The following is a 27,860-nucleotide window of genomic DNA, read 5'->3' as shown; positions in this document are numbered from 1 at the left end:
GGATTTCCCTTGTCCAACTGTTGTATGATACTTGCCATGTCCTATTGTGAGCCATGCTGCTATCCACCTTATCAAGAGTACATTGATACCTAGTTGTTCTAATTTATTGATCAGTGTTTTATGTATGACCCTATATAAATTACATCACAGTGCAATTTTTCATTTGTAGCTGTTATTATATTGTTATAGAACGTCATGTTACAGGTGGTAATAGATCTATTTTCAGCATATGCATGTCAATATATGGTTTCAAGTCCCAGTCTATCCAATTCTGACAATAACTTATCCAAAATCACCTTTGTCATTATTTTTCCACAACATGAAAGTAGACTTAAGGGTCTATATGACTCTGAGTTTGTCCTACTCCCCTTTCCCTTAAAGACAGAATTAATAAGCGCATGTCTCAAATCTTGAGGAATCTCCCCATATTTATATGACCTAGTGAATAATAAACATAATGGTACTGTAAGTTCTTGCTGAAGTGTTCTCAGGTCATTGTTACTAATTCCGTCTCCTCCCTGTGCTTTCTTTGGATCCAGTTTGCACAGTTCTTTTTCACTATAATCTAATTTGATTCCAGTTTCTGTGATTACCTGGATGTCATAGGAAAACTAATCACCCCCTTCGTGGAGCCAAACTGTTTTGCTAAGATTTTATAAATATACATAGAATCTGTTGTGTTTGAGAATACGTTTTAGCATCTACACACAGCTTATCAATGTGTGTGTCTTTATTCCTTCCACATCTGATGTATCTACAAAAAGGTTTCTTTATATAAATTTTCTTCAGATTTTTCTTGATCTTGTTTCACACTATTCTTAATTTGTTTGTTCAGTATGTTTATTTCAGTTTTCAAAGTTGTAGTTCGTCCTCTCTTAAATTTCTTATATTTTTTGTCTCTCGCCTTAATCAGGTATCTTGTTCTTATGGAAATATATCCCCCTGATGTTGTATGCCTAGATCCTGCTGATGTTAAACATTTTTTTGATTTTTTGCACTCAGTTTCTCTTTCAAAGCTTTCCACATTCCATCTGCAGTTTTTCCACTAAACACATCATTCCAGTTAGTTTCACATAGTGAATATTTTGCTTGCATATAATCTGTAATTAATCTTCTATGCATTGGTTAGATTTCAATTTGGCAGAATTATCTGGCAACAAATTAACCTTTATAACCCCATGATCACTGCACATCAATGGTGGTAAAATTTGACTCGAATTAACATTTATTTCTTAAGGAACATAGACAATGTCTAGCATGTTCTGCTCCCTGGTAGTTTTTTTTTTTTTCAAATCTGAAGCAATTGTTGTTCCTGAACATATGCTGTGAATAATTTCTTTACTAATGTTGTTGAATAAATATTATTCCAACCCATTTTCTGGTAAATGTAAGGCCCCAGCTAATATTATTATTCCCTCCTGTGGTTCATTATGGGACTAGACTCATATATGCAACACATATATGCAATGCTCACTCAGTTCAGAGGTGCCAGGGGATCAAAGAAGATGAAAACTTGTGCAACATAAAGGAGAAACAATGTCTACTCTCCACAAAACACTAAGGATAAGCTGCAAACATTACACTACAAGTCAAATGGAGAAACTAGATTACACTACTGCCATAACGAAAGCTCACTGTGCTTCCCCTCTCTTGAAATAGCCCTTGGTGAGGTAATTTGAGCAACACAATAGGAATAGTTAACAGTGTGTACAATGAAACAACATAATCTCCTTAATAAAAGACAACTGTAGCATACCATGTGCTATAATATAAATTCAGCACAAGAACTGTAGAACAATCTACAAAAAGATGACAAATACCATGCACAGTGGTCAACTATTAACAATGAGAGTAACCATTCAAAAATGAAATTGTACCACAGTAACCTCAGGCAAGTACAGAACTTCTCTGAAACCATTGCAAAAGCAACATACATGCAATGCAATGAACTAAGAAAGAAAACACTACCACAAGTTAGAACAAATCATTCAAATAGAAACGGAAAAAAATGATAAAAAAAACTTTTCTATGACTGACTGACTGAAAGAAAGGTTTACGCAATAAAACAAATGAGCAGATATGATAAAATGAAATAAACAAAAACTAGAGAATGCATGATTTAAAAGAAGGAAAAAGAAGTAACAGAATATGAGACAGTCACCCTTAGAACCACTTAATAAATACCTAGGAATACCTAAAAAGTAACTGCTATTGAACATCTGTGATAATAGGACAAGAATTATCAACCCTAAGTAAGGTACTAGAAACACGAACAAGAACAAACTGGTGTCCACAAAAAGTCCAAAACAAATGGAGTGGCCTTCTTTCCATTTGTTTTGGACTTTTTGTGAACCCTAAGTAAGGTGCTGCACACCAAACAGCTGGAGTTAAAGAAACAAAAAACAACATTTAAAGATGACAGGTGTGTTGTCTTCATTAAAGGATTGTTTATCTGAGCTATAGAAGAAGCAGCAAGTCTCAAACATATCTATAACTTAGGGAACTGTTATGTTCTTATAGCATCAATGTGCTCTAGAGGACTTATTGGCACAAAAGAAAACTAAGACATCCATAGCAGTGGCATTATACTGTATGCACACATATCCAAAAAGAACACTTACGGCTACAGTAAGAAATCCAGAATAAATGAGAATAAGATGCCAAAACCAAAACATAATGTTATTAAACTGAACAGCTTACCTCTCAGTGATGAAGAATAGAAACTAGATGCAAAACTACAAAGCTTACAAATAACAAAGACCACCCTAATCAAGTATTCCAGTAGCATCATAGCCTGCCCTCCAGCAGTTAAGAAGCAACAAAAAGACAATAGCGCTTTGTGCAAAACTTGACCATTAATTGTCTACATAATATCGGGTTATGAAAAAAATTTTAATAAACCAAATAATAAAGGAATTACCCAATTTGCATAATGCAAGTATCGCGTTACACACCAGTCCAGATGGTCACTGAGTACATCAGTATCAGGTCAAATGTCTGCAAGCTTTAAGGTCACATTCCTAAAGGATTCAGTGATGCAGTTGTACGCTACATTGAGCAGTGAGTCCAAACCCTAGTGCTCTGCCAGTCTCCATTCTCCTTATGCTAATGAGGACTGCAAGAAGCCCAATCCAAATGGGAGATGGGATCTATTTACCGAAGTTGTTCCGAGGTGTAGACTGGTAAAGGTCATCACTATGTAAAGCTGAATTATTGGAGAAGCTTGTTGACTACAGGCAGGTGTTTGTGGAGTAGACTGTTACCAATATGTGGGACCAGGTACTGAAGGCATTTTGGTAGGAAACCAGACTGCCTGCAGTAGTGAGGTCCTTAAAGAGATGGAGTTGTACTGCAGGTTACAGGAGTCAAGGTTGGGAGAGAGAGAGAGAGAGAGAGAGAGACTGAGCCCTAATGCATAAGCATTTGGGTATAGTGTGAACTATACACAAACTCCAAGGGGGATGGTTCATAGTGTCCTTTTGGTTACAAATAGATAATGATTCCTTGATAAACTACTGGTCCTTCAAGCCTGTTCCTTGTCATGAATGGGATTAATGCATGGCTATCATGACTGTAGTTATCAGCCTAACCTACGGGTGGAGTGTTGCACTCAATAAACTCACAGCCATGCAGCTACACCTACATGACCGACCTGATAATATAGGCAAGGTCCCTACCAGCCGCACCAGGTCAGATAAACAGGTACAGCTGTTGCAATGGAAAACATCAGATTGGCTTGGTAGCATTGCTGAGTCCACAGCTTAGTTTGCACCTATGCTAGACAAAAGTACAGATATTCATTAACATAGCATTTAATGGAATCCTATTACCTGCTTTTTGTTTTATTAGAGCTCCCAAACACTCAGCAAATCAATGTTGCAATGTACTGAATTGAACAAAGCCTGCCCCAAGGATGACATAGGATGTAAAAGTCAATTCAGAGTGGTGAGAGCAGGATACTCATCTGCAGCTTTTGAACTGTATCCCTTAGTCTTCCTTTACATCTATAGCATAATTAATAAGTCCTGCTGCTAACTAGTTGCAACCTGAGAATGGCATAATGGTGCATTTATTAGTATCACTGTGCTTTCTTCTCTTGTTCAATTTCTTGAGAGCATGCCATCTGTGGGAGCCTGTGGGTCATCCGTGTGTTTGCCTGGAGTTTTATCACCTCATTTTTCATTCTATGTTTCAAAGGCATGGTAATGGTTGAAATGACAATCCTAAATTGCCCACAGCTGCGCTTGCAGTTTGTGATTGCATTTCCATACATTCCATGATGGACCGCTGTCCTGTCCTGGAGTGGTTTATTTGTTTATGCCCTTTGTTTACCATAATAGGGTCTGGTTATCCCAAGACTTACAACAGGATAAAGCAGGTATCATAGAATGAATGAATGAATGAATGAAAGTCTCTGAATAGTTTCAATAATAGTTTCAAAGCACAGTGCTAATCAAAATAAACATAATTTCTTTCACTTGGAAGATACAGATCTACTACAGTTATGTCATTGTTGTAGTCTTTTATGTTCTCCAAATGATATTGCAAATAGTTTTTAATCCTGTGTACAAGAATAATTCTGTGAAAGTGAATACAAATTATAGACAAGTAAACCTGAAAAATAACTGCATTTGTATCGCTTTGAGCTTTTTTTGCATAAAAGTATATCTTACATTGTGAAAATGAAGTGACAGAACTAAATCTTGAAAAAAGTATATCTTGCAATATTAAAATAATGCTTCAGACATTTTTCGCAAGCCATGCTTACAGAATGTTTACACATGACACTTTTTGTCAGCTTTAAGGATGATTGAGAAGAAATATAAATCATAAAAAGACAAACTGTTATGATGCCTTGCAGAAATTAAGTAGTGCATCAGAAATACAGACTTGAATTTTTTTTAGATTTTACACCCCAGGCCAGCTGTTGGGAGCACAGTACTGTAGAAAAGATTTGTGCTCTGGGGGTTCAGTGGAATTATGCAAATGAATTGTGTTCTATGATGCCATTATAGTGCTAATCTATTCTGTACCAACCACTGACAACAGGCAGTTATCTTCCTTCTGCAGATTCCTTTCTAGGTGAAAGAACTGTTCACGGCCAGAAATACTTATCAATGTCACTAAGTAGCAACTTCAAAGGCAAGTATTTTTGGAAAGTGATCATTTTCTAAATACAGTAATTATCTGCAGGAAGGGAATTATTAGGAAACAATGGGTATTCAGAGATCCAAATGACCTTTAGCCTACACTGACAAGTTTCACCACATCCCTGAGCAGTTTTTTTTTGCTCTCCAGTAATACCCATCCTGAAAAGTTTTATTGCTTGCAGTACATTTACTAAAGTAAGTACACATGAATACTTTGACTTAAAATTTTTGGAGAAACAGTATTCAATGACCTCTACTACAGTTATGTTATTGTTGTGGTCTTACTTTTAAAATTGATCCCAAAAACTGGGTCTCTGGACTACCTGTCAGTATATGCAATGATAAGAAATTTCTCGGATTAATTCATATATTTTTTCTTTGGTGACAGAACAAAAGGCAGAGAATTTATAGGATTACTAAAGCTGAGCAAAAGGCATACAATTGCAGCACAAAATTACCCTGTAACATGGCATACAGTGATTCATGGCCAGCCTGGGTTCAGCCAATTGCCCAGGTCCTGGAGAAGTTTGAACAAAGGAGATGGAAGACAAGTGGCAATTGTTGTATAACACATATCAGGGGATCAGTTATAATTCCTCCACTGGCAGGACCATAAGGACCATGTTTACATCAGCAGTGTGCCACATATCAAAAAGAAGATACATTTGGTAACATGCCCACACCCAGCAAACTAAGTGCTAGGTATAGTCAACCATGGCACAGGAAGGGAGCTATGGATATTATTAAAACATCTGTAACCTCTGCAATAGATTACTGTGTCTGTCTTGGTGCTGAACAAAATAACAACAACAACAAAAACTGAAGCAAAATAAATAAATAAGGCTCAATATATGTAAATAGTGAACACTTACTTTTCGCAATAAAAGTTATCTTAAATGCACAACTGTTATTTCCATATAGTTTTCAAAGCACATACCTCAATAAAGAGTTCTGTACTCCATGTCAGGGTTAGTCTAGTCTGGTACCCCATCTTTTATGTATTGTACTTACTTACTTACTTAACTAAACATCTAAGGAGAAATGCCAGCAGTAAACTTGTGCGAAGAGGCAAGATAAAATTAGAAGGAACAGTAGAAACTCAGCACATGAAATATGGCAGTATAAAACTATTAAACTATTTTAATAGAGCAGAGATAAAAATAGAACAGTAAGTGCTTTCACAATCTTTTGATTGCTTCTTCAGACCACGGAATCTCAGGTAGTTCTAAACCATTCTTATAATACAAACAATTTGCACCAATTTAACAGCTAATCAAAATGCAATCAATTAAAAGCTTGTTTAAAAATCAAAAGTTTGGTTAAAAAAATCAATTAACAGAGATCTTAAGTGCAGGTATAAACATTATACAAGAGCCTCTTATTTATTTATTTAATTTTAAAACTGGTTTTAATGAAACATATGCATTCAGTCCTAGTCCCCTATGTGAGGCTAGTGTAAAAATCCATCTTAAGTCCCTTCTTTTTGTTTCATTAACTACATCACCCTGTCTACTATTTGCATTAACTACTTCAATAACCATAAATTCAAAATATGATTCTCTCCTTCTTTTGCTATATTGCAGCCCCTTGAGAGCACAATAATAATGATCTGTGATGCATTCACGTAAATGGCTATTCGTTTTTCCTACGTAAAACATAAAACAAACCACAGTATGCCAAATAAATTCAATTTTTAGTATTACAATTAGCATTTACATTAAATACAAACTGTTTATTAGTATCCGGATGTATAAAACTCTTAGTTTTGTGCACAAAAGTACAATTATTGCATTTATTAGGTACGTACAAGGCTAATTGCCCATGTGGGCCATTTTACACCTAGCCAATTACCCCATGTGAGAATCAAACCCTGCACCTTGTGTTTATAAGGTAACCACCTTAACCATTATGTCAACTTCCACCCCATGTTCCCATGCTACTTATTAACCTTCCCTGTGTGGTATCACCAGAGGGTAGCATAACCTATGTTGTAAGGATTTCCTATTCTTATGTATAAAGGTGGGTCTAGTACATATTATTTCCCCTATCTTTTTGTCAATATTAAGAATGTGCCAGTTCCTCATAATGATATTTTTAAGATATGTAGTATCCGTAGAATAAGTCATACTATAAGCCATCTTCCTACTCAAAGAGTTTGTTTTTTCTTCTTTTTGTATGGTGGGATATGAAAAGTGTGTTTTTTTCTCTTCCTTTTTTTATCAGCTTAAGAGTGTGGGAAGAAGAGATATATAGTTACATGAGTAATAGTAGAAAGAACAGTTTTGAAAATTTAAATGTGAATGAAAGACAAGCACTTAAAACACTGCAGAATAATAATAAAATGATAATTAGACCAGCTGATAAAGGAAAATCTATAGTGGTAATGGATCTTTTTCTTTCGGCTGCTCACGTTAGGGGTCGCCACAGCGGATCAAATGTTTCTATTTCTTCCTGTCAAGTTTTATTCCAATAAAATGAATGTTATGTTGGGATATAAGAAAATATATAGAGTAATCACTCATAGTGAAGTAGAGCACATTAACGAAAGATATCTGAGATACCTAAAGCAGAGTTGGATGGAAAATGTAATTAATAAGGAACTATTTCAATGTTTTGCAGTTGAACAACCACTTCCAAAGATTCATAAAGATCCTAAGGTGCAACCTTTTAGACCTGTAGTGACTTGGGGGGGGGGGTGGCTCACCAAACCAATATCTATCTATGTAGAAAAACAGTTAAGACCTATAACAGATGCATATAAGATTGTTTTACATGACAGCAAGCAGTTTTTAAATGATCTCTTTCTGTATCAAAATGAGCATATAATGATGGGAAGTGAGTATTTAGTTACATTAGATGTCACACCTTTATTTACAGTAATACCCAAACTAGAAGGAGTAGAACTTGTACGAGAGTTTTTAATAAAGAACAGCCAGCTGCCAGATGATAAGGTAGATCTTATATCTTTTAAAAGAGGTCAAAATTTATCTGATAAACTAATAAACACTTACTATATTTCTCCTTTGGATAAGGTATATTATAATTTAGATATAGTCGGTACATATGTTTGCGGCCAGTGCAGTATTTGTAAATATGTAAAACCATATTTTGATAATATTAATGGAATTTCATTTAGACCTAATAATAATTTTTCATGTAATTCTGTAGGGGTTATTTACTGTATTAGATGCCCATGTAAATTATATTATATTGGTGAGACAAAGAGAAAATTCAAAACTAGAATGCAAGAACATATTAGAGACATTAAAAAAAGAGTATTAACTAGTCCCATTGCTTCACATTTTATGGAGTGCCATAATAGTAATGTTGAACTATTTGAATGTTGTATTTTAGAAAATATTTTTATTAAGAAAGGAGATGATAGATTAATTAAAAATATTTTGTTATTTAAAGAAACTATTTATATTTTGAAATATAATACTATGTCACCTAATGGTTTAAATTTAGAAGTAAACTGGAAAAGTCTATTATAAGTTTTGTATTATTAGTATTGTTAGTTCTTTTTTATATTGGAAGTTTTCTCTCTTTAAATAATATTCTGTTTTTTGATTGATTAATTTATGTAATTGTTTAATTAATTGTGGTATATATTGGAGTGGGTGTGTTTTTGTAACTTGTACTCACTGAAGGCTATTATGCCGAGGCGCTAAGCTGGATTAAATATTTTGTGAACTGGCGTTGTTTTTTGGCTGTTGCCTTTTTCCCTTTCGTTGTTTTAGATCTTATATGTTATTTGCTGGAAATAATATTAGAATTTAATGTGTTTCTAACTAATGAAACATATTACTTACCAACTTCTAGCATAGCTATGGGCACACCAAGTGCCAATAGCTACACCAATTTGGTGATGGCTGAATAGAAAACTCAATATGTTTTGGGCCCCTCAGAGTATAGTGAGTGCATAGGCTTCTATCGCTGGTTTGTGGATGATTATTTATTTCTGATATGGAAAGGGGACGTACTATTATTACAACAGTTCTTAAGTTATTTAATAGCTCTAATAATTTTTTTGAAGTTTACTATGAAATATTCTCTACCTAGTTTAGAATATCTGGATGTTTTGATTAGTAAAGATGAGAAGGGAGCATTACATACTAGTGGTGCAGTGGTAGCATTGTCACCTCACAGCAAGAGGTTTTTCAGTTCGATTCTCAGCTGACGTGCACTCTGTGTGGAGTCTGCATGTCCTCCCTGAATTTGTGTGGGCTTCCTTCTGGTGCTCTGGTTTCCTTCCACATTACAAAGACATGTGTCTACAGCATTTATCTCTGGGTCTCTGCTGAAAATTGGCCTTGCTCTAAGACAGGCTTTCCTGGTTAACGAATGTTAAATTAAAAAAAATACATAGAAAGGACTGCTATTGGAATGCATTTCTACACAGAACGTATATATAGTTGGTGGGGTGTGGGGGGCAAAGCCCACATACTTCATACATTTTAAAACATACACATGGATATTTATAACTGCAATGAATAACTCTTTGCAGAAAACAATATTTACCTAAACTGTGTGGGGGACTTCACCCCCCTCACCCCCCTAACTATATATTCTAACTCTAGGATCGCAGTACAGTGGGGAAAAGGGCATATACTGTTTACTTTAATGTGTCAGTGTTATGAGTTTCAGTCAAATAAGTTTTCAGTCTTTTGAACTTTCAGTGTTTTGGTCTCAGTCAAATGAATTTCAGTGAAATGAAATTTAGGTCATATGAAGCAGACCCTGTTTTCAGTGAGACAGATAGTTGAGAAGAAGCTAGAGATGAGGAAGGAGTCCAACTGGGCATTCCTAGACTTAGAGAAAGCATATGACAAGTCCCAAGTAAGCTAATCTAGGCAGTACTGCAGTGGTTTAAAGTCCTAGAAACATTGGTAGAATTAGTGCAGGCTATATACAAAGACCCAGTGACTCAAGTATGAACAGTGTTCAGTCTCACAGAGAGGTTCCCACTGGGAGTGGGTGTACACCAGGGTTCCGCTCTGAGTCCACTGCTGTTCATACCGGTGATGGGCTACATTAGCAAACAGGTTGGAGGGGACATATCAACAAAGTTGCTGTATGTAGATGATGTGGCATTACAGGCAGACTCTGAGCAAGAACTCCAGCAAAGTATAGAGCAATGGAATGCAAAACTGAATGCACATGGGATGAAACTAAGCACAGATAAGACAGTGGTAATGGCAGCAAACTGGGGAAATCAGAAGAAGCTGACAATTGAGTTAGAAGAAAAGATAGTAGAACAGGTAAATAGCTTCAAGTATCTGGGAGAGGTGGTTGAGAAGAAGGGAAGTCTGAATGAAGAGGTGAAAGCTAGAATCTGTGGGTCTGCAGCCAAATGGCGTAGAGTTTCAGGTGTAGTCTATGACAGAAGAATTCCAAAGAAGCTGAAAAGTAAGGTGCACAAGACAGTGGTGTGACTAGAACTACTGTATGGCACAGAAACCTGGGCAATAAAGGCAGAGCAGATGAAAAAGCTAGAATTGTTGGAAATGAAGTGCCTGAGAAGGGTAGTAAGATGCAATCTGTGGGACAGGTGAAGAAATGAGGACATAGGAGCAGAAGCCAAAGTAGCTCCATTGGCAGAAAAGATCAAAGAGAACAGATTATGGTAGTTTGGACATGTGCAGAAAAGCAGAAGACAATCTGGTGAAAAAGATTTGGGACAAACCTAAGAATGTAAGAGGAAGCAAGGATGTCCAGCAAAGAGGAGGATGGATTGTGTGAAAGAAGATCTGCAAGAATCAGACATCAATGTTGAAGAAGGCAGGAGTGTGACATTGAATTGAGAGAGATGGTGACAGTTAACACGATTCCCCAACTCCATGTGGAAAATGGGAAAAAGGGAGCCAATGATGATGATTGTTGGTGTCAAAGGCTGTGGGCTCTATTCCCATACCAGGTAAATGGATTACTGACATTGCAGTGTAGTTTTTTGGGGGTGTTGCACTCCTGATTGTGTCACCATCTGGATGTGACATTAAACAGAGGTTCCCATCTGCTTGAGCTGGTGGCAATTCAGGTGAATGTAAATGATCCAATGGCACCTATTGAAAAGAGTAGATAAAGTTTCCCAATGCCCTAGCCAAATTTCCTCTAGTTTTACAAATGTCACCTTGAGTATCCCCAGAAAGTAGGCCATTAGCCTAGTGGGACTAACCTGATCAACAAAGGATAAATAAATAAAAATATGGAATTAATTCACTTTTGGCAGACCTTTCTGTAAGCAGCTGCTAATGTATTTAAGATGCGGGTGTAAACACAAAGCCCCCTGAATTTCTAGGGGGTTGGGGGTGAGGGGTTGGATGCAGGGACAGAAGCATTGCTCAATCTTGATTTTAAATCATTGCTGCTCTGTATATCTAGGGGCCTAAACATTGACTAATTGAGGTCAGCTTTTTGTGAACCCACTTTCAGTAATTAAGATGTATGGGGCACAGTTAGAGAACCTAGACATGACAGCTGGCAAAATGTAAAACATGTCATAAAGACATAACACTATTAAACTGCTAACTGTGTGTTAGGAGTACCACACAAAAAATGTAACTTTTTATAAATAATAAAATACTGACTTCAGAAAAAGAACATAACAAACTTTACTGAAGCATCCACATGGCAGTGTGACTGGCAATGAAGAGCAAAGGAAGACGACTGAAGAAAATGCTAGAAGCTTTATTTCAAAACTAAATTTGCATTCAATAGTGTGGAATGCAGAAGATAAATCTATGAGCGTCTCACCATATTTTCCATGCACTAAGGTGGCACAGTAACATCTTATCTTTTCTCTCTATACTATTTAGTACTCCACAACGATCCATACTGGGACCCATGCTATTTACCCTCTTCATTAATGGATTCTAAGTGGCTTGTATACATGCCTTCTTAGTACAGGATGTTGATGACTCCACCCATATTTGCTTAGCAAGTAACCTAGATAGTTTTTGGCAAACAGATCAAAGAATTCTTTAACTCAGTAAAAACTTGGCTGGAAAACTCTTAGTTCTTCCTCAACCCTATCAGACCCAAAAATCTAAATTAGTTATTTTCACCCCTAAATAATTTGCTACCCTAAAACCTTCTTTGACTATTACCTCTTCCAACAGTATTACAACTGAGTTTTTTACACATATCAAACTTCTGGGGATGAAATTTGGAATTAATTTACAACAAACAAAAAAAAAGCTATCTCTACAGGGCTAAACCATATTTGATTAACACAGCAAGAAAATACACAGCCTAACCCTTCCAACTACCCACTTACCTTTATTCAGCACTTATATTTACCAACAGTCAAATAAACCAGCTAATAAGCCCGATCAGTATTAGAACAAGGTAGCACAACTTACTGTCAGTTTTCCTCATTGAACTCATCACTGCACAGCCCTCATGGAGCTGCAGTGATCAGAATTACCACATTAACATATTCCCATCTACCCATCATCCATAATCTTATATACAAACCGAAGTCCATCTCTTGCAAATCTTATGTGGCTAATATAACCGTTCTAGGCCTCCACGTTCTTCTGATAAGCTCTTCTTATATCTCAGTCCAATAACTCTGCCTGCAGCTGCCTTTACCTGGAACTCTGTCCCTCTAACACTAAAGCAGGATCACTCCTTAAAGTCAATTAAAACACAGCTAAACTCTCATTTACTTAACTCTTAGCCCTGGTTATGCTCTGCACCCAGATAGTCGCTATCTTTTTCTCTCTAATCTCCCTCAACCCCTTTTATGTTGTTCACTGTTGACTTTTCATAACAACTATATATTGGCCTCTGTGATTCTAACATAAATAATATTTTCCTTGTAAATGTTATTTAAAAGATATTATATATAGTAAATATTCTTTTTTTCTCTGTTTAAAAAAATAACAGATCATTTAGATAGTTGATAACATCTCCCCATTTTTCTCAAAATTCCTTTATCATTTTCAAGAGATTTCTCTATCTATACTGAAAGCCACTACTTGCTACTGCATTTTGTCACAAATCTTACAGTATTTCCTTGTAAAAAGTATAGATAGTAGGGTTGGTAGATAAGAATATTCTTTCAAATTGTGTGACTGTTCACTATTACTATGGGCAGGATTCACGAAGCCTCCGTGTAAGAGATACAAGGCTTACACGGAGGCTGCAGTTAAACGGTGTGACGTCAGCATGTCATGCATATGCATGAGGGAATGCTGAATCACACCTAAGGCTAACACGGTCCGTGGAAGACAGTAGGGGGTGTGTCCGTAGGCCGAGCCCTGCAAGCGGACACACCCCCAGAAGAGTATAAGTGCCCAAAGTAAACCCCCACGACAGAGTACATGGAAATGTGAATAAACACAACACAACACATGCCCCCATAGACTATGAACATAAAATCATATAAATGAACATGCTTTATATTTTTTTTAAACTGTAAAGATGTTTGCCCGTGAGTGCGCTTGTTTGCACGGGCGTGCCCGTAGCTCAGCCACAGTTAGCAGTAAAGTGGAAAAGCATATAAGAACTAACTATGCAAAGTAAGTCACAAAGCAATAGTGTAGCGGTAGAGACATCAGCTGAAGAGCAGGCAGTCATGGTTCGAGCCCCCAACATCAATTTTTATTTTTAGTGAAATAAGCACGAAACAAGTCCCTGACAAATATATACACATATCAAATTATATTTTATGTAAAATGTAATGAAATAGGCCAGTTATTGTGAAGAAATGTGAGATAACAAAATAATAACAAATGCCAGATGTGCCCATAGCTGAGCTATGGTTTAACAAGTTGAGTGCATCTGCCCGTAGGTGAGCAGTGGTTTAACAGGTGCAAAATGAGTGCCCTTAGATGAGCAATGGTTCAACAGGTGCAAAATGAGTGCCCGTAGGTGAGCCGTGGTTTAACATGCTGAAACTGTGTGCCCCTAGCTGAGCTGAGTGTAATATGCATGCTGACAGCCAAATGAGGTGTAAACCAGCGTAACCCGTTTGCGCGGAGCTGCGAACCGCACCAACAAGCTAACCGACGGGCAACATTGAGCAAGCTGTAACAAAACTGCCTTTACACAGACACACCCCCTAGCCTGTCTAGACAGTCATAAAATATAAAAAGCAGTGGCCAGGTATGAACCCAGGATACTATACACCATAGTCAAGGTACTGAACCACTAAGCCATGACAGCTGTACTTAGAAATGCAGTAATAGCAAATATATAGGAATGAATAGAAAGAGGAGCATGACAAAGCGGGTTTTGTGAAGCTGATACAATTCCAAAATGGCCAATCACAGATAAGTGCGGGAAAAACGGCATATATAAGCCCCATAGGCGGGAATACACAGCATAACCGATTGTAGAACTAACTTGCAGCCAGAATGTCAGGAGTAGGTGAGGGTAGTTGCTTCCGAGCACAGAGGTGGGGCATTGAGGAGTCCAGATATATGGTCTGGCTCCTTGTCCACATTCATGAGGCCCAACTCATGCAGGGCCAGGTCCTGTGGGGAGCATATAGGGCTGAAGCGTGGGACTGATTGGCTCATGATCTCACCAGTGCCACAGGGATTCCAAGGACTGGTGAGCAGGTCTGTCACCACCATGCGGACCTGTGAGACGTAAGCAGGACCAACTGAACCTTTGGATCCAGGAGGCCCGGCAAATGCCCAACGCCCCACTACTGAGTAAGTTACATTTAATTATGTATGCAAGAAATTAACCTAGCTGATATTATGGAGATGTGTATTCCAATATTACTTTATTTATATTACAGCTGCAGGTGTCCGTTCTGTGAACCGCAGAGCCTATGGCTATAGGCTGGTGCGGTTGCGCCACCAGGCAGGTCAGTAATCCTCTCCCTGTAACTGTAAAGAAATATAAAAGTATGACAGTTAGCAAAAGAGTGCAGTGTAGTCACTAAGTAATAAAATGTGCAAGTAACAGTGTAAGAGTGTTTGCAAGTTTTGCTTGATTACAAAAGTGTGTTGCAGTCTGTAATCCAAACAGAAGAATGAAAATGTCTGAAATAAAGTCTGAAATAAAGATGCCCCACCTGTAATATAATAGTACACAACCTGCAGCAGGCTGAAAAGTACAGCTGCAGAAGATGAGCAAATCACATGTGTAAAATATATCCCTGTTGAAATACTGAAACATGACAGAAGTGAGACTGTTGGAAAGGATTGTAATAACTACAGGTAAAACATGTCAATAAAGCCTAGAAGTAAGTACCAAGCTGAATTGTAAAATTAAAACAAGTGAGAGAGTGTGAGAAAGAGTTATCAATCCACCAATAAAGTAGTAATAACCCCTGAATAAAGTATACTGCAGTCAGTACAGAATGAAATGAATGTGACAAGCATAACCAAACTGCGAAATGTGTTCAAAATGTTGCTGCAGCTGGAATGTGTATCCCAAAATCTGGATATGCTGCTCTCAGTCTGCAATATGCAGATAGTATGATTGTCTGAAATACCAAACATCCACAGTTGTCTATAGCTATATAAAGCAAATGTAGCAGGATGATGTAGCTGAACAAAGCCAGATATGAACGTGTATGAATAACAATAAAATGTATATTGATGTAGCAGTAACATTCCTATCACCAACTTGAAGTAGTTATCACATAGGAAACTATAGGCAGAACTGTAGTGTGTATATATCTGCAGCTATTAGAAATGTACAGCATATGTATTGGTATTTGAAGGTGTTAATTATATTTTCTTCACCCTACCCTATAACCACATATAATCCATTCCACGTGAAATTGGTATGTGCAATGACAATTAACACCTCTGGACATTTGTTCTGTTGGGTCATACATATTTGCATGTATGTTGATGCATCTGCCCTGTTCATACATCCAAACCTGATGCCATCAATCAACCCTGCATGTTGCTGGACTGTGTATTGCTGTTCAAATTATGCATGTGTTATGCTCGCTGTTCAATGGTGTGAATATCTGGGTGTTTGGTTAATGGGAAGACTAATGCATGCTGTTACAACTAATTGCGAATGGTATTGTATGTTACTAACCCAAACTGTCATGACATAATGCAAAAAATAGGACGACAGGGAAGGCGGGTTCCAGCAGACCCACCTCTCCTACCTCAGCTGGCGAGTGCACCTGGCAGTAGTGCCCAGTCTGGACCCTCCTCCGGTGGCCCTGTGCCACCTGTGGGTGGAAGCGCTGCAGGGGATGGGGCTCATCCCCCCTCTGCAAGTGTGGCCAGAGGAGAACCACCACTCACCCTTCGTAGCGCACGGACTGTGGTACATAGGGAGATCCAGGAATCTGTTCTTGGGCCCCTATGCCAGCTTGATGCACAGGTGGCACAACTTACGGGCATGCCTATTGCCCGGCCTACACAGCCCCCAGCACAGCCCCATCCTGGGCAGTGAAGGAACAGTGGCAACTGCCCATGGGTGGGGATATCAGTTCCACTGTTGCCATCTGTGGGCTCATGGGCTCTGGATATCCAAACATCTGTCCCCGTCAATTGTGTAACCCCCCGACACATGTCATAACACCGCCCCTGTATGCATCTTGTTTGTCTTGTCTGTTGACCTACCCAACCTACCTCCCCAGCTATACCGACATCCTTTACCTGACATACCATTCTCACCTGAAAAAAAAAAAAAAAAAAAAGGGTACTCTGTACCCACAAAAAAATTACGCCCCATACATAGCTGCCCATTCCGCACACGTCTGCTGGACATGGAAACTATCAATTACAATTGGCTGTACAACAAGTATTATTGTTGTCCTGACACCTCTCTCAGGGGTGGAAGGTTTCAAATGCCACACCAAATTACAAACATACGCACAGCTGTTGCTGATGAAGAATGGGCAGCTATGGGCCTTACCTACATCCCTCCTGCAAAACCCAAGCTTGTTTCCCTACTGTCTTACCCTCTTTGTGACCCCTTTTTCACCACTTTCCTGTCTCCCATTTTCATTTCTTTCAAAGAAAATAGCGCGGGTGTGCGCCAGAGTAAGCACTGTTAAGCAGTTGTAAGCAGGTGTGAGCAGAGCTGAATGCCAGTGCGCATGTGGGAGCTCTGCACAAACCAGCGCTAACCTGGTTACAACTGCTTAAAAGTGCCTTAGTCACTCTGATTGACAGGTCCTGTAGTCAGTTCAAAAGCAAAATAAAATCCCACTGTCAGTCCCGAACCCAGGACCTTGGAAACAGTAGTCTGCATGACTTATCACTAAGCCATGACTGTTATAAAAGAACATTGTGCTACAATAAATATATCATGTAATAGTAGGAATGAATGTAAAGGGAATATAGGATGTGTAGTACACAAAGCATGTCATGTATATTTACTGTCAAATCTAGTGGATTTCTATAATAGTAGTATGTGAAGAGAAACAGCCATGCTAGTTGGTAGCTAGTAGGTAATAATGTCAGTTATTATACATATATAAATATATATATATATATATATATATATATATATATATATATATATATATATATAGTTGTACGTGTCAGTGTACATACACACTTAGTACAGGAAACAGGAGAGATGAATGGAGAAATGTGAATCTACAACACAGCCTGAATTATGAGAGAGATACTAACCTTTACACTCACAGAACAATGTCCACAGCATACCAGCATGGTCCCTGCCCTTACAATCTGAAAGGGCAACGCCTATCTCACATACCCTTTTATAGCACTATCCTGAAATCACAGTGAGAACTGCAATCAGTACACAACTGGCTGCATGCAATTAGCAAATGCTGGCTTACAATTGGTGCAGAGGCCATCACAGGGACATATGCAGATACCTACAAAAGCATCCTGTGCTCCCACTCCACACATGCAATACTTTCATTGCACCGTCTGGAGGCAGAAAGAGAGAGAGAGAGAGAGAGAGAGAGAAAAAGAAAATAAAAACACAAATAAAAACCACACGTAAGACAAACTAAGTTGAAGCTGTCATCAGTGTCAGTATCAAGCTGGGCTAGCAGCAGCAGGAGGAAGCTATACTAATGGTAACACAACCAGCTGCGACAAACACAGGTAATGTAAAGTAACAAGTTAATAGTCTACATACTGTGAACCCTCCATATGTGTTATTGGTCTGTATCTATATGTATGTCTATGTGATAAGTTGTGTGCACGTAGTTTTACCCAAAGGGGATGACTATACATTACATGTCATTCAGTGTTAGGCCATGATTCTGGCACCAGTTGTCCATTTCAGTGAGGCCTGTCTGTAGGATGTGTGTGTCAGCTGGTGTAATGACTATGGCGCTTACTTCGCAGTTATCTGGGAACTTTGTCATCCACAACCCACCCATGTTTGCTTTCACATCTGAGAAGTAAATGCTAAACAAGAAGGGTCCTAGGACAGAGCCCTGTGGGATACCACATGTGACTGGCTTTGAGTCTGACATGGCTCCCACAATTTTGACTTTATGGATTCTGTTATTCAACCAGTTTGCAACCCATCATGTGACATATGTATTAACATTTAAGCTGATGAGCTTGTCTATGATGCCTGAGTGGAGTACTGTGTTGAAGGCCTTAGGCAAGTCCAGGTAGGCTGTATGGACTGTTTTGCCCTCATCAATGGCTGTAGTGACTGTTTTGAAAAGGTCAACCAGGTTCAAAAGGCAGGATCAGCCCTTCACAAAGGCAAACTGGGTGGGATCAAGTGTCTGCAGGTACCCAATATTGCTGTATATGAGTCCCATAATGAATCTTTCCATAGCTTTGCAGACCAGGCTGGTTAAGCTTATGGGGCGGTAGTTCCCAGGGTCAGTAGAGGTGCCTCCTTTGTGGAGTGGGACCACTGTTGCTGTATGCCAATGTTCAGGTACATATCCCGTAGTAAGGCCAAGGTTAAATATCAGTTTTATATGCGGTTGTATCTCCTCTTGGAGTTCACTTAGCACACATCCAGGGATACCATCAGGTCACATTGATGCTGTGTGTTCTGCTTTGCAGAGGGCGGCCCTCACCTGGACATCTGAGATGATAGGGAGGTTACATTCAGCTGTGATAAGTATTTCTATGTTTGGGGGAGAGGGAGGGGGATATTTGCACTGAACCTGTCTGCCAGAATGTTGCCAATATCTGTGGGTTCAGTGAATTTTATGTAGGTGTGTACTAACTCAGAGCATATCTGAGGCTTTTGGTCCATGTGTCTAACAAAACTGAAGAAGGCCTTGTGGTTATTTATAGTGTCCTTGGCCATTTCCCTCTCAGAGTTGGCCTTGGATGTTGTTATGAGAGAACTCAGCCTATTACTAGTGCTGACCACAGATGCCTTCCCTTTATGTGAATCTGCTCTGTCCTGCAGTAGCCTCCTTCTATCATTATACAATTTGTCTTTGGCTGGGGTCCACCAGACAGGATGCTTAACCTTTGTGCATAGGGTCTGGGTTAGAATTGTGTGTGCATGTTCCATGCATTCTTTGGGATGTCCATGGGAAGCATTTGCAAAGGGGTCAGCATTGTGGGTTGTGGCTTCCACTGGCCCAGTGGGCTGCATGGATACCATCTCAGTCCTAACAAGTGAAAATCTGTCTATTCACATATATATCAAAGTAGTCTACTGTGCTGGTGGTGGTGGTGGGATATGTATATCTAGGCCGATTATTTTGTGTCCAGATCACACTAGTGGATGACGTTCCACATACAGTACCTTGTTATGAACCCCCAGAATGAGGTGATGCATTGGACCTGTCTCAGTGTGCTGACCGATGGGGCTTGGTACTATGTTGTATGGAATGTGGCAGGTATTGTTGCACAGGTGTTGGCTGAGCACTGATATCTGGCCATGTACATGTGTATCCACCAAGAGACACAAACGTGCTACACATGGGAGTAGTAGTATATCACTACAGTTGAGTATCATTTATAGTATGTGTGCCATATTTTGCTGACATAGTTTGCTGATATCCTGTTTGTGTTCTCTTTCAGGGACATGGTGCGTCAGCGAAATCCTGCCTACTCTGCTGCAGAAGATGAAGAGATACACCAGAGCCTGGTGCGGGATTATGACATACTGTTTCCACGCACCAGCCAGAATCAGCAGGAGAGGGCTGCACTGTGGCAAGACCTTGTCCGTAGGGTAAATGACATTGGCACGCATAATAGGACATATGAGCAGGTATGACATCACTGCAGTGATTTAATCAGAAATGTCCGTCAGCATGCGTCTGATATCCACAGGCAACAGGTCACCACAGGAGGTGGCGTGGCCACACATCCCCCCTCACCAGACTGGAGGGGCTACTCCTAAGTGTTGTGGCTCCAGCCCAGGAACATCAACAGCAACACACCTGTATTATGATGGAGGCTGGATCCACACAGCAACACGACATGGAGCGTGCAGGTAATATGCCATATGTACACTTGACTGTTCAGTACACTGTTAGTTTATGCATGTGTAAGGTGTGTCCTTGGTATGTAGCTGTCAACATAGTATGTAATTGTGCAGGTGTGATATTGCCAATATCAGCAGCTGACATGTGAAAGGCAACTGGTGTACTACTGAACTGTATCATACGCAGTATCAATGGCACAGTTGTACCCACTGACATTAATCCCCTCATTTATGCAGGTCCCTCCGGTGTTACAGCAAGGCAGCCCATCCATGCTGGTGAGTGTATTTTAACAATACCTATAATAGTCCTGATAGTACTAGTAATAATTGTGTAACTCAGTAGTGCTCTGTGTGTATACTGCAGGGTGTGCATGTGTCCACGTGTGCACATGTGCATGTGTGCATGTGTGCATGTGTGCCTGTGTCCACGTGTGCATGTGTGCACATGTGCATGTGTCCACATGTGCACGTGTCCACGTGTGCACGTGTCCACGTGTGCATGTGTGCATGTGTCCACATGTGCATGTGTGCATGTGTGCATGTGTCCATGTGTGCATGTGTGCATGTGTGCATGTGTACACGTGTGCATGTGTGCATGTGTGCATGTGTGCATCACTGGTAACATTGTGTAGACATTGTAAACTGTGTTTCCTGCCTTCCTCCCACAGGTTCTGGTGCTGCTCTGGTGTCCTGCAGCAGGGAACCTGAATCTGGTGCCACAGGTACTGATAATGATGATATCTGTGTAATGACACAGGAAGGTGTGTCAGGGTCCGTCATTGGTCAGCCAATTGACAGTACACAGCTGTCAACCTCATCATTGCGCACAGTCATCCTGCCAGTACATCCTATGTCACCAATGTCCCAAGGTGATGGACAGGATACAGTGGGCATTGACCAGGGTAATGTGGCACATGCTTCCCCACACAGCAGCCATGGGCAGGGTCCTGAGATGGTACCACACAGACAGTTGCCCATGGGTTCTCGTGGGAGCATCCATGGGCGTACTGCCTCTGGCAGACGTGCCCAAAGAGGTCTGTCAACCTCAGCTATGTTTCGGGCTGTCATGCAGGCACAGTCACGTATGGAAAGGTACACCAGACAGGGTCTGAGGGAGCTGAGAGCATGTCACACATCCATGACTGACAGTATGCATGACATCGCGGATGCTATCCGTAATTTCACCGATGTCATAGACAGACGTTGTGGGGACATATTACAGCAGTTCCACAACCACATGTCCATGAGCCAGGGCAATGGTGGACGGTTGTGGTGTCGACGTGGCCGTATGCCAGCAACAGCAGCAGCTGGCAGTCGGCACGGATGACAACAGGCCTGCGGACACCCCCATAGTGCCAGCAGCAGCCCCAGCAATGCTGGGTCTGTGCTGTCATCAGACCGCTCCAGGGGACCACGTGCACATGGCTCTGGACAGTCCCAACAGGGACCTGTGCCCAGTCAACAAACTCCCTCTTCTGATGACAGTACCCAGACTGGCTTAGTACCGGATACAGTCCATAGCACTCCTGCCAGGCACAGGTACCGTGTTCGTGGCCACAGACACTGATCTGTATGACCTGCCAGGTGCAGTCTGTGGCTGTCCACAAACTCCAGTATATGGCAGCCATGAGGTGGAACTGTGTGCATGCATACACACATGCAAAATGTTAACACCTAGGGCTACCACATACACGCACACACTGCACCAACAGTGCCCCACCCTGTACTGCTGTCCCTCACCAACACACATACACATACATGTCAATTGGTGGTATCAGTGGCAGACTCAGGTATACCTAGTTCACACCCTGTGCATATGATGAAACTGTGCCACCTCCTGCAATCTCCAACATCAGCGCAGAAACAGGTTAACATGTAGCTGATGCACAGGGTGACTACATAGAAGTGTATTACTAGTATCATGTTGGTAACAGTACAGTGTGCTGATATGATTGTGTGTATATCCCAGCATGCCTGATGCAGTAACTGTATGACTGTCCTGAATTGTTATCTACACCCATAGTAAGTACCATAGTGTAACATCTGCACATTATTGCATACCGGTGGTAAGGATGTCAACAGATAGCCACATACATAGGTAGCACAGGGGAGAAGCTAATGCAAGCAGTGATACACAATGATGGACATGTACACTAATGGTGGCATGTAGACCACAACGACTATGCAATGTGGATGTTTGCGCATGGTGATATGTGTGCAGTACCAATTTAATTTAAATTAAATTAAATATTAAATAATATCAGTTCTACCATGGACATCTGAGCTGTGCATTCCTGGGTACATGTTGATAGTGCCTGCATATTTGCACTGTTACCTACTGGAAGTGTTACCCCTTCTTTGTTGTACAATGGACTACTTCCAGCCCTGCTTATTGTAGCTTTGTTTGCGTGCATGTTTGCTTGAGGTTCCCTGGAACACTGATTCACCTGCAATGCAGATTTACAGAGCTTCTGTGGATTCCTAGTGACATCTGCATAGCGTACTATACATATGTCAATTTTCAACCTGACAGAATGTCACTGTCTGTCCTGTTCGCATGTACGTTGCCTGTGACACATTGCATATGACTTACCTGGCATTTACCCACGTGTGCAGTCATATATGCCAGCACTATGAAATCAGTAGCAGTACACCCACACATACTCACCTTCAGTATGTTGTTCCCCATTGGCCCTATGTGTTGGTAATCACCATGGCAATCACACTACTATGGCAGCATGTGCAAAGGTAACCTGTGAATCACCTCTATGGTCCAGTTGTGGTTTATGTGAGTCATGTGGCAATGTCACAGCTGCCACATGTATGCAGTCAACCCTCTCCCCTAGCCAGGAACGTACAACACATGTGTGAGATGCAACCACATAGCCAATCTGGGGACTGAGCACTCTGAACCCAGTACTGCCATACCCTGTCAGGTGGCATGACATACTACAGTGACTACAATACCAGTCTGACATAGACCCGCACTGACAGCAATCCGAACACACTGGGGCATACTTGGAGCCTCAGAATAGCATCCTGCCTGAGCATCACACACCTCCGCAGCTGGCACACAGGCATACGTTAAGTCAGAACAGAGCACATGCCACACATGGCATACACATCCCGTGTGCCACACACTCACAGCCTGTAGGGCTACACAACACACCTGCTACAGATGTGTCAGGTACCTCTCTTGGCCACTGCAATGGGGTCCTGCTCAACAGGCTGTACATGGTGAAGGTCACAGTGATATGCCCATGGGGCACTATGGTCCACCACAAAACACATGCATACAGGTCAGTCAGAGGCATGAACACATATGACTCAGTCATTGTCCATGCCACTATGGATGACCTGAGACATACCTCCCTGGACTACATGATAGGGAACATAGAAGGGCTCTCTCAGAATGTGGCACGGGCCAGTATGAGCCTGACCTTGGTTGCCATCATACCTTCACCAGGTATGCTACCACAATATGTAGGAAGGGTTTTCTATGTCTACATTCTGCTCAATCTCCAATGTCATTCATAGGGTATCCAATGGCTGTCAGCATGTGCTTACATGTTAGGGAAGCCACAATGATTTGCGAGGGGCAGCTTGCACGTGACACCCATGGGCCATTGTATATTGGAAAAGCCCCTTGATACACACATAGTGCCTTTTGCTGCAGGACACAGATTACATAGCCACCTCCGCGGGTATCACACGGGATAGGACACTAACAGTAATGCTACACAACACCAGCAGTGTACACCGCAAGATGCATGCACTGGACACTGTCCTCAGCATGGTAAACTGCAATATCTGTGCAGTAACAGATTCCTGATTCACGGCTCACAGGTGCAAACCAGCACTGCGAGGTTATACCTCATACCATGCCTGTCGTCCCCTACACATGTAACACACATGAACAGGGGGGGTGGTATCTCAAGGCACCACAGATACACACACCTCCAGGTTGTTGACACAGCACAAAGCATCAGGGCCTATCCATGAGCAGCTAACAGTGTGTTGGACTGCCTTCTGGTTTATAGCCTGGCACACACAATGCTCCCATACACAGGAAACCCAACTGTCCTCCCTAACAACACTGGGAATATGACAGTCTCTAGATATGTATTTATATGGCTGGACTGCATCCAGCCGAACATTGTGTGTGAGCATTACTGTAGCTACAACACACTAGCTGAAAGGTTCCCAGCATGTAGTCACTGAATTGCAGTGGAACAACATGTTACCACTCCCACAACAGGGGGGAACATGCAGCACCTGTTCATCGACTACATGTAGACTATATGGCCCAGACCAGATGTGTATCCCCCACTGTTAGGATGATACCATATACAACTCACACTGTATATACACATACCGCATGCGGCCCCTGCACAGTAAGACACAGTCATAATGTTATGCATTGCAAATACCATTTATCCACTTGAGGCACGTGTCAGACATGGTAACTACTGAAGGTCACAGGTATATATGTGTATGTGTCACACACATACATCATGTGTGCATTGCCATTGCTGGTTTAAGCAATGTCATGCATTGTTATGAACAACAACCCACACATGGTCATTTTGTTTGACACAACCACACGTGGCAGTTGTGGGTTTCCAAAGCATACCTATCTGTGCTCTGACAGTGGTAATAGACCCAGTAGCAGAGCACACTATTAGCATTACTGGGCAATTAGCCCTGTTTGGCTGTACTGATAGTGTGGTGACATCACCTGTGTTTACTGGGGGAATATGCAGCATCTGGTGTATTGTAGTAGTTGCCAAAAGGAACTGTTCTCTCACACAACCACACGTGGCAGTTGTGGGTTTCCAAAACATACCTATCTGTGCTCTGACAGTGGTAATAGACTCAGTAGCGGAGCGCACTATTGGCATTACTGGGCAATTAGCCCTGTTTGGCTGTACTGATAGTGTGGTGACATCACCTGTGTTTACTGGGGGAATATGCAGCATCTGGTGTATTGTAGTAGTTGCCAAAAGGAACTGTTTTCTCACACTTGCAAGTACACACACCCTACACCACACCACACACACTTGCAGGATTCATATCCCTGCCTAACTATGTTATGACACATGAGAGAGACGCATTAGCGAAGCGCATTATTCGGATTACTAGGAGGTTCCTCTTCTCTGGCTGTACTTATAGGGTGCTGACATCATCAGTGTTTGGAAAGGGTAATGTGCATCATGTAGTGTGTTCTCCTGATTGCCAAAAAGCACATGTGTTTCACACAGACTTGCCAGCACACACACTCTCCTCATCCACACACTTGCCATTTGCAGGATTCAAACTCCTACCTAGCTATGTTATGATACTTGAGAGAGATGCATTAGCGGAGTGTGCTATTCAGGCTACTGGGAAGTTTTTCTTCTCCAGCTGTACTTATAGGGTGCTGACATCATCAGTGTTTGGAAAGGGTAATGTTCATCATGTAGTGTGTTCTAATTGCCAAAAAGCACATATCTTTCATACAGACTTGCCAGCACACACACTCTCCTTATCTACACACTTGCCATTTTCAGGATTCAAGCCCCTACATAGCTATGTTATGCAACTTGAAAAAGACGCATTAGCAGAGTGCGCTATTCGCATTAGTGGGAGGTTTCTCTTCTCCTGCTTTACTTATAGGGTGCTGACATCATCAGTGTTTAGACAGGGGAATGTGCATCCTGTAGTGTGTTCTCCTAGTTGGCAAAATGGACATTTCTTTCATACAGACTTGCACACACACTAACCCCCCTCCAAACACACTGGGCATTTGCAGGATTCAAACCCCTACCTAATTATGTTATGATACTCGAGACAGACGCATTAGCGGAGTGCGCTATGTGCATTATTGGGAGGCTTTCCTTCTCCTGCTGTACTTATAGCTTGCTGACATCATCAGTGTTTAGAAAGGGGAATGTGCATCCTGTAGTGTGTTCTCCTAGTTGCCAAAATGGACATTTCTTTCATACAAACTTGCACAAACACTAACCCCCCTCCACACACACTGGGCATTTGCAGTATTCAAAACCCTACCTATGTTATGATATTCGAGACAGACGCATTAGCAGAGCACGCTATTCGCATTATTGTGAGGTTTCCTTTCTCCTGCTGTTCTTATAGGGTGCTGACATCATCAGTGTTTAGAAAGGGGAATGTGCATCCTGTAGTGTGTTCTCCTTGTTGCCAAAAGGGACGTTTCTTTCATACAGATTTGCATACACACTAACCCCCCTCCACACACACGGGGCATTTGCAGGATTCAAACCCCTACCTACTTATGTTATGATACTCGAAACAGACACATTAGCGGAGTGCGCTATTTGCATCACTGGGAGGTTTTTCTTCTCCTGCTGTACTTATAGGTTGCTGACATCATCAGTGTTTAGAAAGGGGAATGTGCATCCTGTAGTGTGTTCTCCTAGTTGCCAAAAGAAACATTTCTTTCATACAGACTTGCACACACACTAACCCCCCTCCAAACACACAGGGCATTTGCAGGATTCAAATCCCTACCTAACTATGTTATGACACTTAAGATGGATGCATTAGCGGAGCGAGCTATTCACATTACTGGAAAGTTTCCCTTCTCCTGCTTTACTTATAGGGTGCTGACATCATCAGTGTTTAGAAAGGGGAATGTGCATCCTGTAGAGTGTTTTCCCAGTTGGCAAAAGGGACATTTCCCTCACACAGACTTGCACACACAACATCCCCACTCATCCACACACACACACACACACACACACACACACACACACTGAGCATTTGCATGGTTCAAACTCCTACCTAACTATATTATGACACTTGAGGGAGACGCATTAGCAGAGAGCGCTATCCGAATTACTGGGCATCTGTTGTGCAGCTGCAGTATTTATAGGGTGCTGACATCTTTATTTCTACAGAGGTATGTACATCTAGTACTACCTGTAAGGTGGGGGATAGCATATATATGCATTTGCAGCCACCAACGTCAGGGTCAGATATGCACATCGCACTGGCAGGTTATGTTCTATACCATGCTTCGTGACCACAGGACCTGTAACACACAACACAACCAGTCCAGAACACCCCTCCCACATCCAGGACACACACTTTGCTTCCCTGGGAACAGTGCCGGGATATGCAGGTGTTCACATACACCATCCCAGTTGTTAACGTCAGGTACAGGCATATTGTGTGTGGGAACTACTCAGGCCTCTACAACATTACCCTACAGCCACTACAATTTGTGGGTCCATGTGCTATGGCAGAACCACTCACCACAGCCACATGGGGGAATACATATTGCACCTGTCCATCTGCAACATGGGTACTCACTGTTCCACACCAGAGGTAGACCACCATTGTTGATATCTGACCATACCC

This window comes from Protopterus annectens, chromosome 10.part0 (genome assembly GCF_019279795.1).
Source record: "Protopterus annectens isolate FY-2018-M chromosome 10.part0, PAN1.0, whole genome shotgun sequence".
Taxonomy (NCBI): domain Eukaryota; kingdom Metazoa; phylum Chordata; order Ceratodontiformes; family Protopteridae; genus Protopterus; species Protopterus annectens.
Note: the sequence above shows the minus strand (reverse complement) of the source record.